The 21,711-nt window shown below is 38.2% G+C and overlaps 1 pseudogene; it reads left to right on the top strand.

Annotated features, from left to right (window-relative positions):
* Nucleotides 1-18,656, top strand: part of LOC132651546 (E3 ubiquitin-protein ligase RLIM-like) — a 41,756-nt pseudogene extending 23,100 nt beyond the window's left edge.
* Nucleotides 18,657-21,711: the final 3,055 nt, after the last annotated feature.

The following is a 21,711-nucleotide window of genomic DNA, read 5'->3' as shown; positions in this document are numbered from 1 at the left end:
CTCACTGTGCAGAAATTTACACTAGCTTTTCCTACAAGTTGGTTCTTTAACAGGATTTTATATGTAGATGTACATACTCATTTCATCTGATCTACACTTTCTGACTAACTCAAAATCCTTGTACCAATATGTTATATTTTTTTCATTTGCTTTTGTCTACAATAGAGGTATAGTTAAAATAATCCCTTGCATTACAAAAAATACATGTATTATCAATGGGACTCTAGAAATAAAAAGTACAAATATGTCATGTAAAAGTATAACTAATTAATGAAAAGGAAATAAAATTGAAACTTGAACTAAAACATTACTATTGAGCCGTAACTGCAATAATTTGTTTGATCATATTAGTATCTCCATCATGGACTAAAACTGATTGATTTTTGATAACTCCTATAAGAGTGATAGGTTATCTTTATTTCTACCTGTGAAGCAAGCTAATTCAAGGCAAATTAAAGTATTTACATGCAAGTTTACTGGGAGAAACTCTAGGTACATTCACTGGTCCCAATGAATGGAGACAAATGAGAAATGGAGACAAAAGAGGCAAAGAGAAAGTGTGTGTGCAGAGAAAGTACAGAGGGAAAGCAGAGAGTAGAGAGGAAATGTAGAAAGAGAGAAGGGAAGCAAAATATCTGGATTATATAGTGAAGAGCCTCTGCAGATGAGGAAGCTCCTATCCCTAGGCTGGACATTTCAGGATAGGGGGTGGGGTATGTCAGCTGTGTCTTGTAATAGTTAGGGACTGAAAGATGCTGGAAGAACCTGGAAGTCAGGTTCACCTGTTTACAAAAGGCACCTCAGCTGCTTATCCTACATCTGAAACCCACCATCCAAGCTTTTTGTTGATCATAAATGAACAAGTGGCAGAGTATTTTTTTATGCCTGCTTCCTTCTCACATTGGACATCATCAATGAGGCAAGGGTTCCAAAAGCTGTAAAGCTGCCCAAGTCCAGGAAGGGCGGGCAGTTTTACTGGCTGTCTAACATCTGTGTGACCACCTGCAGCTAGGGAAGTGCAGATCTACTTGAAGCAGTCTGTGAGTTTAGGCCTGAGCACCTGCTTTCTCTGTGCAGCTCTTGAAGAAACCACTGGACCAGTCAGGATGCTGGAAGAGATAGATGTTAGGCAATTTAGGGAATTTAGGCAGTGAAATTTTTCCATAGGTGTTCATTTGAAACTTTGATTGTTCGAAGAGGGGATTCCCAAAACCAGTGAGAGGAAGAAGGATCACTCCCCCAGGGAGAAGTAAGTAAGTGTTTTATATTGATAGTACTTATCTGGAGTTCTTTTGACCTTGGAGAGTTGGAATCAATGTATTTCAAAATATGGGGACAAGTCCACTTTGTGGTAGACATGTTATTTTCCTTCCCTACAATCCATGAAAATACTCTCCACCATAATCTGGGTGTATTTTTATCTGGTCTTGTCCCTTAAGGCTGGTGAAACCAAACCTGCTATAAAAAATAAAATCATTTTTTAAAACATTTTCCCTTTAAAAAATATTCCTTTTTTATAAATTATAGTTTATTCACTTTGTATCCCAGCTGTAGCCTCCTCCCTCATCCTTATACACTATCCCACTGCCCACCCTCATCTCCCATGCCTCTACCCAAGTACACTGATAAGGGAGGTCCTCCTCTCCTTCCCTCTGAACTTAGCCTATCAGGTCTCATCAGCAGTTGCTACATACTGCTCCCCCATTAGGGGAGGAGGAGGTGTCAAAGAGCCAACCACTGAGTTCATGTCAAAGACAGTTCCTGTTCCCATTTCTAGGGAACACACTTAGACTGCCATAGGTTACATCTGTGTAGGGGTTCTAAGTTATCTCTATGAATGGTCCTTGGAGAATTAATCTCAGAAAAGACACCTATGCCCAGAATTTTTGGTTCTTTTGCTCTCCTTGTTGAACCGCTGCCCATCCAGGTCTTCCTCTCTCTCCCTACGTTCATAAGATACCCTGCTTATTATTTTAACGTTTTACCTGACTGAAATTGGCTTATTTTGTTGGTGGAGATAAACTTTCAAAGGGATATTTAAAAAAAGCAGTTTTTGATTTTGTCTACAATGTTTCTAAACTTATCCAGGAACAAATTAAGCTTGCCAAAATGAATTTGGACTATCCTTCTCTTACTTAAATATTGTTTATATAAGCAAAGGCATTGATTTTGAAAGTTTTTAGTTCATGAAAGAGATAATTCACTAGGTTCCTCTTTATGTGGAATTTTTATTAAAAAAAGAAATTATTCTCTTCTTCAGTACTCCTCTATTACATTTTTAACTACTTACATTCCTCTATCTCAACTCCACATCACCTCTACCCCAAGATATACTCTGCCTGTTTTCCTTTAGAAAATGGCAGGCCTCTAAGAAACAGCAACAAAACATGGGAAAACAAGAAACCATAAGACAATACTAATGCCCTTACATTGAGGACAGACAAAAAAACCCAATAGCAAGAAAAAAAAGTGTTGCATAATGATTCAAAAAGTCAGAATCACACGCAGTCTCAATGTTTGGAGTCCCACAAAAACACAAAGGTAACAGCCATAGAATATAGGAGAGGATCTATGCAGGTTATAAAACAAATTTCTGAGAATTATTTTATAATGTGTTTGGACATGTAGAATCCCTTCTTACTTCTTATTTTGATAACAGGTAAAGAAGGCCCTATACATATTAGGCTTAGATATGATACTGCTAATTACCAGCCAAAAACTTTGAACAATATGAAGTCAAACAAGGACGATAACAAAGAAAATCTCCATCGTGGACAGGAGGACTTCTGAACAATTCACAAATTTGTAATTCTGTGAAAAGAAGTGTTGTTAAGAATAATTATGACAACCCAGCTCCAAAACATTTTGCAAGACTTCTTGAAGAAGAAAATAGGGAGGGCAACCAGAGACAAGTGGAAAATACACAGTCCAAGTCTGTACTTGAAAGGCCACGTAAATAAAAAAAATAAATGCAAGTGATACACTGATGGTGGGTCCATCTAGCAGAAGTCAGACAAGAGAAAGATGCAAAAATTCACAAATTTGGAGAGAAAGTTCATGGATGGAAAGTAAGTTATATCAAGTGACAACATGATTGTTCCACCATATGGAAAGGATTTATTGTAGCATGAGAAAAAGTACAACCAGAGGCATTTGGAATTATGCATAGCAAAAAGAAAGGAGAAGTAGAAGATACATGTCTAGCATTCTGGACAATGCCAGAGTTTTCTGTAAGAGGTGGGAGAATAGCAGGAGATGGACAATAAAGAATACCTAGTGAGAATATCTAGATTATAAGTAGGATCACTAGCTGGGGGAGGTCAGGAGACCTATGGGTGATTTGAAGGGTATTTTTTGAGTAGGGAATGGGGGAACCTAGAGCCAGCATGGACCTTGATATGCTCATAGGCATCATGGGAATATGTTAATTGTACAGCAATATGTTCCTTTTGTTAGAGGTAAAGGAAATTACTCCTTTTGGTAGTCAGGGAACTAGCTTCACAATTTCCTGGGTTATGCTGACTTTGATCTAACTGCCAGAAGTCCACGTTTGTCCATGTTGACTTCATTTCAGCATGTTTGACCTGTCTTTTGAAGTTTGGGTAATTGACTTTCTTTGGACCTGAAGGAAGTCACCACTGAATTCAGTGAGTAAACTGTTAGAGATTTTTTCTTTTAATTCTCTATCAAATAATAACGATTCAGTGCAATGGATTGCAGTCAATTGTCAATTTCTGACATGGAAATTTCATTAATTTTTTTTACATCCATTTTCAAGAAGATTTGTTAACATAGCCATTTATTTTTATAATACTCTCTGGTATTATTTAGTGAAAGCCATCAAGTTTACATATATGTTAGCTATTTATAGTTCTCTTTTAAAGAGTAAGATGCACAAAAATTTCAAATGTGCAAACAAATATTTCATTATGATAACCTAGTATCTCTTATTCTTAGCCAATTATGTCTGTCAGTGGAGGCATTTTTAATCTTGAGAAATAATTATGAGTTGTTAAAACTAAGTTTGGACACCATACTATGACTTACCTACTGTGAAATTACCAAAAATGCTTCTGGTTTCATACAATGCAAAGTGCGTCTTCCAAGTGGTATCATCATGGCATAAATTCTGTAGTAGTAACTTTGAAAAAATAAAAACAAACGTGTGTTCTCACCAAAGAATTTATATTTTTCTCACAATGTGAAATATGAATTTTTACTCTAGTGCCAAGGATTATTAAAAGTTTTCTTCTTGAAAATAGTATTATATTATTTTCGTAGAGCATACAATAAAAATTTAGGTTTTTTAGCATGCTCTTATATATACTATTGTAGAACCAGCATATTGATTTTGTATAATAGGTAATTTATTTCAACTCCAAATCATCAAAACATTAAGAATGATATGGAAAACACTACAAATATGCATTCTCTAAACATGCCCTCAACCCTGGTATTATTTTGCTCAAATGTTAATGAGATGTATCACTGAAGGTGTGTCTCTTGTCTTTCTTAAGCCTTACTCAGTAATTAAAGAGAAAAAGTATCTATTACTGTATGTCTTAGGTTATTTCTTTAATGAAACACCATTATCAAAATTAAATCGGGGAGAAGGAGGTTCATGTAATCTTATAGTATAATATACTTTAATTTACAATATTATATTTCAATCTATAATCCTCTGTGAAGAGAATTTAGAGCTAGAACTTAAGGCACAAACCTGCAGGCAGGAAATGAAGAAGAGACATTAGAGACTACTACTTACTGTATTGCTCTGGTGACATGCTCAGCCTGTCTTACAACATCCTGGGCCTTTTCTCCCTGGTGTAGCAGAAACAACATTGAACTGTGCTCTCTCACATCAATTGCTGACCAGGCAGTTGCACAGCAATACTGCATAAAGGCCAAATCTAATATATGCATTTTCTCAGGTGATGTTCATCCACAGATGACTCTAGGTTTAGTCAGGTTGACAAAAATAAATAAATAAATAAGTAAATAATATAAAACCAGAAAAACAGCAACAAAATCAACATCCAAACCCAATAACCCAACCAAACTAAAACAAAACAAACAAACAAAAAAACTAAATCTACTAACCAACACATTATCTGTGAAAACAGCCCAACTCGATATTACATATAAGCAACAGGATTTTGCATTATTTTAAAATACACTGATTTGTCTAGGATTCTGAGTATTGCATGAATCAATGATAGTGATTTAAATCTAAATGGAACTTACTTCATTTTTGTCTCTACAGTAGTCATATATTATGAAGATAACACATATTACCAAAATCAAGTTAAACAAGCTTAGAAATAATTCCACGGAAAATGAATATTATATAATAATATAACTTGAAATACATAACTAATATACTATCATATCTGGAGTATTTATTAAATGTCCATTTGAGTACCTTGGACATGAGATATAAGAAAGGGTGGCTGTTGACCTATCTTGCACCATAAAATATCATAAAGAATCTCCTAGTCTTCCCCTTTCTGCTATTTCTCTCACAAATAGATGATGTGATTAATCATCTAGGAAGAGATTTTATAACTAAAGGTGTCTTTAGGTCTCTAGGTATGAGAAAAGACAATCAATAAAGCTTTCCTTGGCTGGAGTTTGGCTATATAGAATCTTTGTACAGTTGCTTCTGCTCATCCCTCTGCTGAGGTGTTAGTGAGTCTCACTCTACCCTAGGGCAGACTAGATTTCCTCTGAATGTAACAATGTGCTACGGCTATTAAGCATTTTTTCTCCCAGTAAAATTATTCTGCATGCCAGGATTCAAAGAATACTTGCAGGACACTTGCTTTGGGTTTCCACAGTGGACTGTCCAGGAAGAAATCTTCATTTCTCTCTGATTCACCTTGTTACTGCATCAGCAGGATTCTTGTCCTTTGTGTTTAAACGTTTTGTTAAACTTCTTGATTTTTTAAAAATTCATTTATTTTTTTATAAAGTAAAGCTTGTTCACTTTGTAGCCAAATGTAGCCTATGCCCTCATCCACTCCCTAACCCATATTCTTCCATGCCAATCCCCAAATCCACTGATAAGTGTGATATTTCTTTTGTCTTTGAATCACCTTGTTACTGCATCAGCAGGAGTCCGGTCCTCTTTTTTTTTTTTTTTTTGGAATTTTATTTTTTTCTTATCAGTTACATTATATTAACTCTGTATCCCAGCTGTGTCCCGATCCCCCATTCCCTCCCAGTCCCTCCCTCCCTCCCTCATCTCCACCGTGCCCCTTTCCAAATCCACTGATAAGGGGGACCTCCTCCCCATTCATCTGATCCTGTTTTATCAGGTATCTTCAGGTCTCACTGCAAAGCCCTTCTCTGTGGTCTAAAAGGACAACTCCTCCCTTGGGTGGTGGGGAGGCCAAAGAGCCAGTCATTGAGTTCCTGATAGAAATAGTCCTTGTTCCCCTCACTTTCGGAAACCAATTGGTTACTGAGCTATCACAGGCTACATCTGAGCAGAGGTTCTAGATGCTTGGTTGAATGTCAGTCTCAGAAAAGACCCTGTGCCCAGATATATTTGTTTCTTGTGGAGCTCCTATCCTTTCCCCATCAGACTAACTCCCCTTCTTTCTTATGATTCCCTGTACTCTGCCAAAGGTTTGGTCATGAGTCTTTGACTTGAAAACACTGCTAGTTAGAGTCTTTCAGATGTGCTCAGTAGACTCCTGTGATACGTTCAATGCACATCCCATCTGTCTTTCTAAATGAGGATTGATCATCTTACCCCATGTCTGCTCAATTGATTATCTATTTTAGGTGTATAGATTTCATTATGTTTATCATATCTTATAGGTCTATATAAGTGAGTATATCCCATGTTTTTCTTTCTCCTTCTGGGATATTTCACTCAGAATGATCTTTTCTAGATCCCACCATTTGCTTGCAAATTTCATGATTTCCTCCTTTTTGATTGCTGAGTAGTATTCCATTGTGTAAAATACCACAATTTCTGTACCCATTTCTCTGTTGATGGAAACCCATAGAAGATCCAGAAATAAACCCACACACCTATGAATACTCGATATTTGACAAAGAAGGCAAAACCATTCAGTGGAAAAAAGACAGCATCTTCAACAAATGGTGCTGGTCCAACTGGATGTCCACATGAAGAAAAATAAAAATAGATCTATATTTATCACCCTGCACAAAACTAATGGCCAAGTGGATCAAAGACCTCAGCATAAACCAAATACTCTAAATCTGTTAGAAGAGAAAGTGGGGAACAGCCTAGAACTCATTGGCACAGGAGACAACTTCCTGAACAGAACACCAAAAGTACAGGCTCTAAGAGTAACAATCAATAAATGGGACCTCATGAAACTGAAAAGCTTCTGTAAGGCAAAGGGTTGTTTGCAACATCTGGGTTGTTTCCAGGTTCTGGCTATTATAAATAAAGCTGCTATAAACATGGTTGAGCAAATATCGCTTTTGTGTATTTGAGCAAACTTTGGGTATATACCTAGCAGTCGTGTAGCTGGGTCTTGAGGAAGCACTATTCCTAATTGTCTTAGAAAGAGACAGATAGATTTCCAGAGTGGTTGTACCACTAACATTCCCTGATCTCTCCAAGACTTTAAACATAAATGGGTGTTGGACTTTGTCAAATGCTTTTTCAGCATCTAAGGAGATGATCCTGTGGTTTTTCTCCTTCAGTTTCTTTATGTGGTGGATTACATTGATGGATTTCCATTTTTTGAACCACCCTTGCATGCCTGGGATGAATCCTACTTGGTCATGGTGGATGATATCTTTGATGTGTTCTTGGATTTGGTTTGCAAGTATTTTATTGAGTATTTTTGAGTCAATGTTCATAAGAGAGATAGGTCTGAAGTTCTCTATTTTTGTTGGGTCTTTCTGTGGTTTAGGTATCAGGGTGACTGTTGCTTCATAGAATGAGTTTGGTAATGTACCTTCTGTTTCTATTTTGTGGAATAGTTTGAGGAGATTTGTTGTTAGCACTTAGTTGAAGGTCTTGTAGAATTCTGCGCTGAAACCATCTGGCCCAGGGCTTTTTTTGGAGGAGAGACTGTGAATGACTACTTCAATTTCCTTGGGGGATATAGGGCTATTCTTTCTACCTGATCTTGACTTAATGTAGGAAGATGGAATCTATCAAGAAAATTGTCCCTTTCATTTAGGTTTTCAAATTTTGTGGCATATAGGCTTTTGTAATATGACTTAATGATTGTTTGAATTTCCTCAGTGTCTGTAGTTATGTCACCCTTTTCATCTCTGATTTTGTGGATTTGGATAGATTCTCTCTGCTTTTTAGTTAGTTTGGCTAAGGGCTTGTCTATCTTGTTGATTTTTCTCAAAGAATCAGCTTTTTGTTTCATTGATTCTTTGAATACTTTTATTTGTTTCTAATTGATTTATTTCAGCCCTGATTTTGATTATTTCCAGCCAACTGCTCCTCTTGGGTGTATCTGCTTCTTTTTTTTTTCTAGGGTTTTCAGTTGGGCTATTAAGTTGTTTGTATGTGATGTAACAAATTTCATCTTGCATGCACTTAGTGTTATAAATTTTCCCCTGAGCACTGCTTTCAATGTGTCCCATAAATTTGGGTTTCATTGAATTCTAGGAAGTCTTTAATTTCTTTCTGTATTTCTTCCTTAACCCAGCTCTCATTGAGTAGCAAGTTGTTCAGTTTCCATGTTCATGTCGGCTTTTTGTTATTTCTGTTGTTGTTGAGGTCCAACTTTAGTCCATTGTGTTCAGATAGAATACAAGGGAGTATTTCAATCTTTTTGTATCTGTTGAGGCTTGCTTTATGACCCACTATATGGTCTATTTTGGCTAAGGTTCCATCCGGTGCTGAAAAGAAGGTGTACTCTTTTGAGTTTGGATGAAAAAATCTGTAGATGTCTATTAGGTCCATTTGATTTAGGGTCTCTGTAAGTGTTTTTATTTCCCTATTTGTTTTCTGTCTAGTTGATCTGTCCCTTGGTGAGAGTGGAGTGTTGAAGTCTCCCAGTATTAGGGTATTAGGATCAATGTGTGATTTAAGCTTTAATATTGTTTCATTTACGAATGTAGGTGCTCTTGTATTTGGGGCATAGATATTCAAAATTGTGATGTGTCTTGGTGGATTTTTCCTTTGCTGAGAATATAGTGGCCCTCCTTATCTTTTTTGATTTACTTGAGTTGAAAGTCTATTTTATTAGATATTAGGATGGCTACTCCAGCTTTTTTTCTGGAACCATTTGCTTGAAACACATTTTTCCAGCCCTTTACACTGAGGTAGTGTTTATCTTTGTTGCATAGGTGTGTTTCTTGGATGCAACAGAATGTTGGATCCTGTTTCTGCAACCATTCTGTTAGTCTGTGTCTTTTTATTCAGTAGTTGAGTCGGTTGATGTTGATAGAAACTAGTGACCAACAATTGTTACTTACTTTAAATGTGGGTTTGGTGTTGTCACTGAGTTTCATTGCTTGTATTCTTTTTTGTTGTTGTTGTTGTTGTTGCTGTTGTGTAGTTATCTATTTCCTCTGTTTCCTTAGATGTAGTTGTTTTCTTTGGTTTGGAGTTTCCCTCCTAGTAACGTCTGTAGAGCTGGGTTACTATGTAGATATTGTTTAAATTTCGTTATGTCATGGAATATTTTGAATTCTCTGTCTATGTTGATTGAAAATCTTGTTGGGTATAGTAGTCTGGGTTGGAATCTGTGGTCCCTTAAGGACTGTATGACTTCTGTCCACGCCCTTCTGGCTTTCATAGTTTCTGTTGAGAAATCTTGTGTGATTCGTATAGGTCTACTTTCATATGTTACTTGGCATTTTTCCCTTGCTGCTTTTAGAATTTTTTCTTTGTTCTGTAGTTTCAGTGTTTTCACTATGATGTGACGCGAAGAATTTCTTTTCTGGTCTAGTCTACTTGGTGTTCTCTAGGCCTCTTGTATGTTTATGGCCATCTTCTTCTTTAAGTTGGGAAAGTTTTCTTCTATAATTTTCTTGAAAATATTTTCTGGACCTTTGATCCTGATGTCTTCTTTTTCTTCTACTCCTATTATTCTTAGGTTTTGTCTTTTCATGGTATCCTTGATTTCTTAGATGTTTTGTGTTTGGAACTTTTCTGATTTTATTTTTTCGAGAGACGTGTCAATTTCTGCAAGTGTATCTTCGGGTCCTGAGATTCTTTCTTCCATCTCTTGCATTCTGTTGGTGATGCTTACCTTTGTAGTTCCTGATCTTTTCTCTATGTTCTCCAGCTCCTGGTCTTTCTCTATTTGTGTTTTCTTTATTGATCCTAAGTCTCTTTTCATGTCTTGCACCATTTCCTTCATCTGTTTGAATGTGGATTCCTGCTTTTCAATGACAGCTTCTAATTTTTTGTCTGTTTCCTCTCTATGTATCCCCAATTGTGCCTCTACTTCTTTGGGTATAATTGCCTGTATTTCTATGAGAGCTTTGTTTATTTCTTCTTTATTTGCCTTCATTTGTGTGAACATTTCTTTGAGAGCTTTGTGCATTTCTTCTTTGTTTGCCTCTATTTTCGTGGTCATTTCTTTGAGAGCACGATTTGTTTTCTCTTGGTTAGTCTCGATTTCTTTGGTTATTTCTCTGAGGGCTTTGTTCATTTCATCTTTATGGGCCTCTAATAGATGGAGAAACATAGTTTTGAGGTCGTTTTCTTGTATATCTAGTGAATTGAAGTGTCCATTGTTTTGTGGGCTTGCTGTTGAGGTCATTATGTCCTGATTTTTGTTGGGAGTGTTCTTACGTCTGCCTCTAGCCATCTAGTTATTTATAATCCTCACTGTTTGTTCCTCGAGATTGCAGTTCAAGCTATTATCCTCTCTTTCTGTTTTCTGGACTGTTTTTTCAGGAAGATGAGAGAGGTTCACTGGTTTGGGAGTGTGCACTGTGGTTTCAGTTTTCCCTAAGTAAGGAATGTGATCTTGGCGCTATTCGTGTGTGCTTTTAGAATGCACAGTATGCATGCACGGATTCTCTGACTATTGCAGTGGCCTGCAAGCCACTATTATGCAGTTCTATCTGAGATACAGGGATTGTTTTCCTGGATTACACTGGTGGACCCGCAAGGCAGAGGCTCCAATGTTGGGGTCATTATCCCAAGAATCCGTATGATGCCCACACTAGGGGTGTGGGTGGCAGGGATCTCATCTGGTTCCTTCTGTGGAGAGGCCCTGGGTCTGGGGCAAACTCTCCCTAGAAGACTCACTCACTCTCTTGCAGTGCCAGTTGGAATGTACATGAGTTCCCCTTGCTCACTACTCTGTGATTTGGTCCTGCTGTGGAGAGTGCACGGGTAGGCTAACAGTCAGCTCTGTGACACTGTGGTCGCAGGACTCTGTGTGCTGCCTCTTTGTCCTTTCCCTCTGCCAGGAGGGGTTATGTTGACTGGTCCCAGGGTGGCGTGGGAAAGAGTTAGGTTGACTGTTCTCAATCCCAGATACCGGGCCCAGATCTCTCTGCCAGAAGCAGCCTGGTGGTAGAACCTATGTTTGCTGATCCCGAGAGAGTACCAGGTAGGGTTGAATGTCCTCAGATCCAGAGATTGGGTTTCTCTGCTAGGGGCCACTGGGTGAGTTGGAGAGAGTCTGCTGTGTCCTTGGCAGCCTGCCTCTCTGTCCTTCCCCTCTGCTAGGGCAAGCTTATGGAGGTGCTCTCAAGGGAGTGACAGAAGGGGTTGGGGTTTCTCAGTCCGATCCTGAGCAGGGTTTCTCTGCCAGGGGTCGGGGTGGGGGGGGGCGCCGGTGATAGAACTTGCTGCTAGACCGTATTGCACTGGACCCAGGAGAATCTCAGGACATGTAGAATGACCACAGTCCCAGATCCCGAGCTAAAATTTGTTTGCTAGGAGCCGCAGGCAGCACTGGAGTTCCAGGACTGTGAAGCCCCTGTGCGCCTCTCTAACCCTCGGCTCCACTGTGGCAAGGTTATGGCTGCATTTGGGGGAGTGCCTGAAAGGATTGGGTTTTCTCAGCCACGATATTGGGTTGGGGTACAGACAATGTGGTCTGTGGCAGATTCTGCTGGCCGCCTCCTGCCTCCTCCCAAGAGGGAGTAGAGGATTTTGAGCTGGGCGCACAGCTGCTCTCCGTGCAGCAGGAGCTTAGTTGTAATGGCGGCAGGTACCTGTGGTCAGCAAGACCTTCCAGGGAAAGACTGGGTGATCTTTGACCAGTCTTGCAACTTTAATTCACCATGGGTTTTTTTTTTTTTTTTTTTTTTTTTTTTTTTGCGACTGGGACTCCCAGTCTCTGGCACCGTTGTGCTGACCAATCAGCCTGGGAAAGTGATCGAGACAAGCAGCCTTGCAGCACCAGCCTGGAGACCCAAAGCTTGAGTTAGCCTGGTTCTCTTCCGGGTTCTGGCTGTGCAGCCCTAGAGTGGACCCGACTGATTCCTAAGCTGTAGGAGCCTCCCCTCACCTGGGAAACATGATAGCTGTTGTTTTAGGGCCCAGACTTCAGTCTCCTGGTCGCTGCAGGGAGAGTGCTGTCCCTCTTCTCAGACACAGTGTTCTCCCAGCCCTGCCATCTTGGCCCCCCTTGGTCCTCTTTTAAAAACTGTGTGTAGGCATATTATGTTTTTTTTTTCTTTAGAATTTTATACATGAGTACACTGTAGTTACATCATTTCTTTTTTATATATCATTATAGAACTTAATTAGGAAGTTATATCTTTCTAAATTATTATTCTTATTAATTACAATTTATTCACATCGTATCACCTCTGCACCTCCTTCCCTCCACCCCTCCCAATCCCACCCTCCCTCTCTCTTCAACACCTGTACACCTCCCAAAGTCCACTGATAAGGGAGGTCTTCCTCCCATTCTCTCTGATCCTAGTCTATCCGGTCTCATCAGGAATGGCTGCATTGATCATTTCAATCTCTCTCCCAGGAATGTCCTCCCATCTATCTGTAACTTGTCAATTTCATGGCTCCTCCTTTAAATAATGTAATATATAAATGTATTGACTATTGAGTAATCTTATTGTAGCTCATGTTTATATGTGTCTAAGGCGGGCTACATTGTGGAATGGATAACCTATCTGTTCATTAGAGGAAACTCCCTATTTATACACTCTTAGCATCCACTGCCTATAACTCGTCATCCTGGAGTGTGGACTGTAAGAGGTGTGGACTGTAAGAGTTACTGTAACCCTATTGGTATGTGGACAGGTGAGGTCATTATGCAGTTTTGTTGTAGCAACCATGCTGAATATATATTCTTGCAACTCTTCCAATAAAATACTGAAAACAAAGATTCTCTGGGGTTTTTCTAAGGTGTGTAAATCCTGAAATTTCTGTTTTTTTTTTTTTTTACTCTTTCCTTTGGCCTTTATCCTTCCCTTTGTTAATACAGCTATCACATGGGTTCTTCTCTCTTCTATACCTCTACCTTGAAAATTTTCTTTTATTGAGTATGATGTGTAAATTTTCTGAGACTCTTCAAATTCAGCTCCATTCCCAAACTTCTCAGTTGTAGTCACTTCACACTAGAATTAACCCCAATTAACAAAGAGCCTTTCAAAATGAAATTGTTATTTTTCTTGCTGCTGACCACTATGTTTTCCTGTCACCACTCACTGTACTGGAGAACTGATTTCCTGTTATACCTGTTAGACATTGGGAACAATACCAAACCTTGACATGGCATGATCTGCTATCCTCTTTGCCCCTTGTTATTAATGTTTTTGAAGCAAAATTTCAAAGCACTGTTACATGATGGCTCTCTATTTTGGAGCTCCTTTATGAAATTGTTCCATTTGATGATAATAGGTGTAGACAATCACTTATAGGATGTGCCTAGTGGTATTTTTTTAAGATTCAGGCTAACATCTTTCTTTTATTACTAAAATATGGCAGAGAGTGAACAACTATCTTACATTACATCACAATAATTTAATCTGACCCAAATGTCATTGCAGTGGTACATCATAAAAGTTTAAATGCATGGAACACTATTATTTACCACATTTCTTGCCATAGAATATATGGCAAATAACAGAAGGCAAATGATATATCTTCAATCTTAGTCAATATTCAAAAAAAATGTGTATCAAAAAGGTGAACCTGAAATACTCAAGGTTTGTAATCGATCTCAGTAAAGAAAAAGAAGGAGGAGAAAAGGACCTCCAAGATTCAATTATTCAACTAGATGTCAGTAACCTCTGAATTTTCTGAATTCAACATTGTTAAAATTTCTGCATATCACCTGAGTCTTTAGAGCATCTTACATTAAATAAAATTGATATTTTCTATAATTTAACAGAACAAACATTTAGTTGGGATTGAAATTTAAAGCTGCAAACTAAAAGTCTTTTTTAAGGCTTTTACAACAAGGTATATTCTCAAAACACTATTATTTTGTTTTTTCTTGGTTGTAAATTGTAAACTGTAGCTATTATGATTAGGAATAATAATTGTGGTACAACCTTAAATGACTTTCAAAAGTGGAGGAAAACATGGAGTTAGTCAATTTACATGGAGCATGTCTCGTCCCTGGGGGCAATGGTCTCCTGAACCTACTCAGACCTCGGACACCACCACTGCTAGTTCTAGAACTGATGCAGGATGTTCCAACGAGGGGGTTAAGGCTTCTCATAATATTTCCTATAAGCCCACTGTTTGTTTATATCCCGCATTTTTATTCATTATTAGCCAGATAGAGCCAAGTAATTGTAGTAATGATACTTGCTTTTTTGCCCAATGCTGGAATGCTAGTGAATTTAGGTATGCCCTGGTTACTCACATGCCTTGCTGGGTGCCTGTGCCCATTGATGCCCCTCATGCTATGACTCTCTTCAGAAAGAAAAGGGATCTTGGAACTACAGCCGCCATTGTTACTGCCATCTCATTGGCGGCTGTTGGAGCTACCACTGTGGCATTAGCATGAGTCATACTGGGCAGACTGCTCAGACCCTGAATAATATTTTAGCCAATGTAGCTCATGCCTTAGATGTACAAAAAGGAATTAATGCTCAACTAAAAGGAGGCTTGATGGTGTTCAATCAGAGGATTGACCTCGTGCAGGAGCAAATTGATACCCTATGGCAAATTGCTCAACTTGGCTGTCAATGAAAGTATGCTGGACTTTGTGTCACTAGCATACAACATGAGAATTTTCCCTGTGCTGCAAATCTGTCTAAACAATTATCTAGCTATATTTTAGGTAATTGGACTGGAGAATTCGATACTACGATGGAGCAGCTGAGAGTGGCCATTGTCATGGTAAATTCTACCAGAGTGGATGCAGGACTAGCCACAGGATTATCATCATGGATTGCTGCAGCCATGAATCATCTGAAGGAATGGGTGGGCATGGGAACATTAGCAGGCCTTCTGGTGTTAGTCTCCTTGGTTTGCCTGTGGTATATATGCAAGATTAGAGTTTCACAACAGCATACTGCAGCCATGACCATTCAGGCCTTTATAGCCATTGAAGCAGGACAGTCTCCCCAAGCATGGGAGCTAAAATGTTATGCTCAGGATGCGAGGCTAAGCACTGCACTCAGGGTCAGCAGCTTTCGACCCATAGAAGAGCATGTCTGATTGCATGTGGGTTGATGCCCCAGGTCCCGCCTCTGACAAAAAGGTATCGGACGGGTCTGATGCTCTTTGGGTGGATGACACCTAAATGAACATCGGTACAAAGTCCCAATTTATTTCTAATATCAGAGATCAGACCTCTACTCTTGCCTGATGCGTCTAAATCAAAAAGGGGGAACTGTAGAGAGCTGTGTAATGCCGGGCCTTAAAGAAGGAGCTGGTTTCCGCCTTCCACCTTCCCGATGGTGAGTGCTCTCTGTCACTAACAACTCCACATTTGGCTAAAGCTGAGGATCTGGCTTGCTTCCATGTATGTGGCCCTATCTGCATTGCCCACATGGCACGCTGTGGTTGGCTACCCAGAGGCTATTTAAGCTGTGGGCTGGTTTTCCCAGGGTCAGATGATTGTTCAGGGTTCCTGAATAAACTGCATTGAAAAAAAAAATAATTATGGTAGTAAACAATTGTCAATCATTGAGAGAGCACTGCAATATAATTTGATATGCACTTACTTCTAAGGTGGCAAATGATATTTACCATTTTTCCATGTATTTGTTTATCACTTCTATTTCTTCTTTAGAGAAGTCATACAAAGAAACTGTATATCAACAAATGAAATTTGGCATAATTCTATTCTCCTCCCCAAAGTATATCTGTTAATATTCTCAGAAAAATTTTGGTAGTGATAATGGGTAGTTATCTGTGTGTGTGTGTGTTTAATTCTATCCAGTTTTACAAGGTTAAATATGTTTTCAATGATTTTAACACACAGATTCCCACCCAATACAGCCACGTGTTGTTCTTCACTGAAAAACTTTACCAAAATTGGTCTATCAAGAATTGGTCTTTCTTTTTCAGCGTGGAATAACAATTATTACTGTATAATAAATGTCCACTATCATGCTTTATTTGCTTACAATTCATGAGGTTAAAAATAAAGTTATAGACTAAAAGTATTTTTAAAAAATAAAATTTGAATTTTGAGACTCATACTGTACCTTATGTAGAATTTATTTTTAAGTTATTAGTAATTTTTAAAATATAAGTAAAGATCACCTTGTGTTCTTCAACAGGAACTATGTCCAATTTCTATTCCCCCTTTCAGTGATGTGGCTATGATTGGAGATCTTAGGAATCTGATTCCTTAGTGCTTCAATAATATTTGCACACATTTGATATACAGTCACACAGATACATACATGTGTCCATAATATAAGTGAAAGTTAAAAAAATATTTTTCAAGTTTTAAGTATTATGTTGCTGGTTATATTAATATCTTGATTAGATTCCTCTACAAGGTGATATATAAAATTCTGAAACTGAGTGGAAATGTGTTCTGATTCACTTTAAATTTTCACAAATGTATCTAGAACAATATAGGTTATTTAAAAGACAGTTTTGAACACTTTATGTGTATATTTTGATTTTATGTTCTACCTTTTTGACTTTTATTGATTCTATATGAAATATGACTCAAATTCAGATTAAAATATCTGAATCTTTAAGTGTTTTAAATTTATTTTTGAAGCAGTGTCAAACAAGTATTCATTCTAATTTTGTGAGTTCCTTTCTGAATAACTTCCGTTTTATGTTTACAGGTGAAGCCAACACTTCAGATGTTGTGCCTAGTGATGATTCTGAAAGAGTCCCGGTTACCTCTTTTCAACAATCTGAAACTATAACACAAAGAAAAATAATGGAGTGTGGGCTTAGGGCAAGGAAAATTCAGTGTAAACCAAAGAATATTGACATTACTACAGAGATGAGATTTAACTTTAATGATGGGAATTCAAGTCCTCAAATTGACTATGTATTACTTTCACGACATAGCTACCATGACTTTAATAGGAAAAGCCAGAATGAAGTTGAACATCAACAACCTGATTCAACCTGTGTAATTCCTTTCTCACCAGAGGAAGATATAACTGAAGTTTTAATCGAAGGGCCATGTATTAAAGATAGAATCACCAGAAGTGAGAGTCCAGAAGTTCTGATAGTTGGAGAAACAACAGGAAGTAGGCCACTTCCACATACTCAGGATGTGGAATTAGTGAGAGCTTGTCATCATGTATTATCTGAAACACAGTCACATCTTAGGTTGAATGAAAATTCCCTTGGTTCTAATGATCACACAGGTTTGCAATTGGGAGATGATTTGTCTATATCTGATTTGCAAAGGACATATTCTTTCACATCTTCTCCAACAATAGAACACATATTGACTGAGAACACTTATCATAACAGTCAGTCTACATCTGTAACACCAATTCAATTCGCCCCTGTGGAAACTGATCAAGAAGAAAACACAAACACCTCTTCCTGTCCTAATCAGACAGGTATAAAGAATTCTGAAATAATTTCTGTTGATCAAACAGCAAATACTAGTTTAGATTTTACAATGGCTGCATCTCCTTTTGGACTATCAGGGTACATCAAGAGAGGAGTTTTTGAGATACTCAATGACAATTCCATTGTGATTCAGTTAGAGGATTTTGACTCACCATCAAGTGAAAATAATAGAAGACTTCATTCTGGTGAGAGGGATATTTCCAGTTCTGTTTCCAGTTCTACTTCAAGTTCTACCCATAATTCTATCAAGAATTCCTTACCATTTTCCAATTTAAGATTCAATCAACATATTTTACCCACTCCTGTGACTACTGACAGCACTATAGTCAATAATATAAATTCATCAGCTAGCTCACAAAGTGAAGACACTAAGGATTTAATTATACTACCTCACCCACCCTATGAGGCCAGGCAGGGAAGGCATGTTACCACTCTAGAATTTTCTGATGATAGTGATTCTTGGCCATCTTTGCCTCATTTTACCATCTTCAATGATGTTCATAATAACCACCCTAAAGGACTTACCAAACAACAGATTACCTCTTTACCCGTAAGATATTTTTGTGAAAATGATGAATTAAACCAGTGCAGTATTTGTATTACATGGTATAAACAAGGCAGTAAGATTTGCATAGTACCTTGCTTTCATGTATATCATCATAAATGCATTGATCGTTGGCTATCTGACAACTCAACTTGTAGTATTTGTTGCCTACATATAATAAATCCTGATGACACAGAAATTCTAATTTGAGTTCTGGACCTCAGAAAAATAAATTATTTTAATATTGAATGAACAATAGTTATTTGCTGTCTTCATTTGTGTTTCTTTGAAACAGTCATGACCAAAAGCAGCATTGGGACACACACACACACACACACACACACATACATATATGTACATATATATATATATATATATATATATATATATATATATACCACCAATCAATTCTTTATATATATATATTCTGAATATATACTGGGTAACAATCAGCTGAGAGAAACAAAGGCAGGAACCTGGAAGCAGGTGATGATTCACAGAGGATGGACGAATGACGTTTAATGGCTTGTTCTTTATATAGTAACTTTTGTGTGTTTTGGGTTTTGGTTTTTCAAGACAGGATTATGCTTAATAGCTTTGAGTGTCCTGGACTTACTTTATAGACAAGGCTGGCCTCAAATTCACAGAGATCTGACTGTTTCTGAAACCTAACTGCTAGAGTGAGAAGTGTCCACACCATGCATGCCTGAACAATTTTTCTTATGCAATACTCAATGACGTGGGCCCTCTTCCATTAACCAATGATTAACACAGCATCCTGTAGGCGTCTCTGCTTACAAACCATTTTTTATTTATTCATTATCCTTTTATTTTAAAGGTTTTATACATCTTTTTTAATGGTTGAGATTTGTTTTGCTACAATGACTGCTTCATTTAGATATTGGATTTTTTTTCTGTTCAGACTCTGCTTTTTTTCTTTCCGTTTCAATTTTAATTTTAATTAATTATACTTTATTCACTTTGTATCCTCCGTTGGCCTCTGTTTCCTTCCTCTCCTTCCTTCTGATCCTAGTCTATCATGTCTCATCAGGAGTAATTGCACTGTCTTCCTCTGCAGCCTGGTAAGGTTGCTCCCCCCTCGGGGGAAGGTCATCAAAGAGTAGGCCAATCAGTTCATGTCAGAGACATTCCCTGTTCCCATTACTATGGAACCTAATTGGACACTGAGCTGCCATGGGCTACATATGTGCAGGGGTTCTAGTATATATCCATCAACAGTCTTTGGCTGGAGTATCAGTCTCAGAAAAGACCCCTGTGCCCAGACTTTTTGGTTCTGTTGCTCTCTTTGTGGAGCTCCTTTATCCTCCACGTCTTATTATTTCCTTCTTCTTTCATGAAATTCCCTTCACTCTGCCTAAAGGTTGGTCATATGTCTAAGCATCTACTTTGATACCCTGCAGGGTCGAGCCTATCAGAGGTCCTCTGTGGCAGGCTCCTGTACTGTTCTCTGTTTTCTCCTTTTCCTGAAGTTCACCCTAATTGTCTTGCTGTATGAAGTTTGAGCATTTACCCAGTGTCTTCCTCCTTGATTAGTTTCTTTAGATGTACAGATTTTAGTAGGTGTATTTTATATTATATGTCTAATATCCATTTATGAGTGAGCATATACCCTGTGTGTCTTTTTGCTTCTGGGATACCTCACTCAGCATGATCTTTTCCAGTTTCCACCATTTACTTGCAAATTTTATAATTTCCTTGTTTTCCTTTTTGCTGAGTAATATTCCATTTTGTAGCTACCACAATTTCTCTATCCATTCTTTAGTTGAGGAGTATCTGGGCTGTTTCCAGCTTCTGGCTATTACAAATAAGGCTGCAACAAACATGGTTGAGCAAATGTCCTTATTGTGTACTTGAGAATCTTTTGGATATATAAATAAGAGTGGTATAGCTGGATCTTGAGGAAGAGCTATTCCCAGTTGTCTGAGAAAGCACCAAATTGACTGGAACCCCCCTCCAATGCTGGTGAGAATGTAAACTTGTACAACCTCTTTGGAAATACAAACCAATTTTATGGAATCATTTTCTCAAATGAGCTTCATACCTCTTAGGTGACTCTAGCTTGTGTCAAGTTAACAAAAACTAGCTAGTACAGTTGATGCCTTGCCAATTTGACACAAACACAATAACATATTAAAACATACCTCTTTCTTCCTGTTTGTCCCCAAGAGCTCATTTAATTTTGCAATATAAAACATAGTGCAAACTTTACAAATCCTCTATAGTCTTTCCATATGAATTCTAAAACTTTAAAAGTTCAATCTGTTAAAAAAAGCATTACCAGGCCACAGAAGAAGTCAATGCAGCCACTCCTGATGAGACCTAATTGACTAGGATCAGAAGGAAGGAAAAGAAGTCCTCCCTTATCAGTGGACTTGGGGAGGGGCATGGATGCAGAGGGTGGAGGAAGGGAGGGATTAGGATGGGAGGAGGTAGAGAACCACAGGGGGGACACAAAGTGAATAAAGTGTAATTAATAAAGAAAAAAAAGAAATAGCCATTGAATCTATAAAATTCCAAAATCTCTTTAAAAGTTCAATGTCTCTTACCTGGACTCTTGTAAAATCAAAATAAGCTAACTATTTTCTTTTTATAAATGGGAGGATGATACTGAGAATGATAAATCTCAGTAAAAGATTTCGGATTCACTGAAGGCTTTCTGGGATCCACCAAAGGGCTTGTCAAAGGCAATCCCTCCTTCATGGTCTCTGGTCTCCTTGGTTGACCATTATATTGTACTGAATTTTCCAAAAATCTTGGTTTTCCTGCTGAAACTTGGCTGCTCATGCACCAATATTTTCTCTCTAGTTTATTTATGGTGCCAAGCCTCAACTTCTCTTCCTGATGCCTTTAATCCTGAGGCTTCAACTCCCACAGGCACTGCATCTTCACCACTGACTTCTCAAGGGTCTTCACAGTTCCAAGCCTCAGCTCTTCTCTACGACCTCTTGATGTTTTCAAAATACATACCACCTAGTAGTCTCTTACATGTGACAAAGTTGGCTGCATTGTCTTCCTCTGTGGCCTGGAAAGGATGTGCTTCCCTCAGGGGCAGGTGACCAAACAGCCACCCACTGAGTTCATGTCAGAGACAGTCCCTGTTCCCATTACTAGGGACCCACTTGGATACTAGCTTCCATGGGCTACATCTATGCAGGTATTCTAGGTTATCTCCATGCATGGACATTGGTTGGAGTATCAGTCTCAAAAAAGAACCCTCTGCCCAGATTTTTTGGTTCTGTTGTTC

This window comes from Meriones unguiculatus, assembly GCF_030254825.1.
Source record: "Meriones unguiculatus strain TT.TT164.6M chromosome X unlocalized genomic scaffold, Bangor_MerUng_6.1 ChrX_unordered_Scaffold_31, whole genome shotgun sequence".
In the NCBI taxonomy this organism is placed as follows: Eukaryota; Metazoa; Chordata; class Mammalia; order Rodentia; family Muridae; genus Meriones; species Meriones unguiculatus.
The sequence above is the reverse complement of the archived record's forward strand: the minus strand, read 5'-3'. Positions and strand labels throughout refer to the sequence as shown.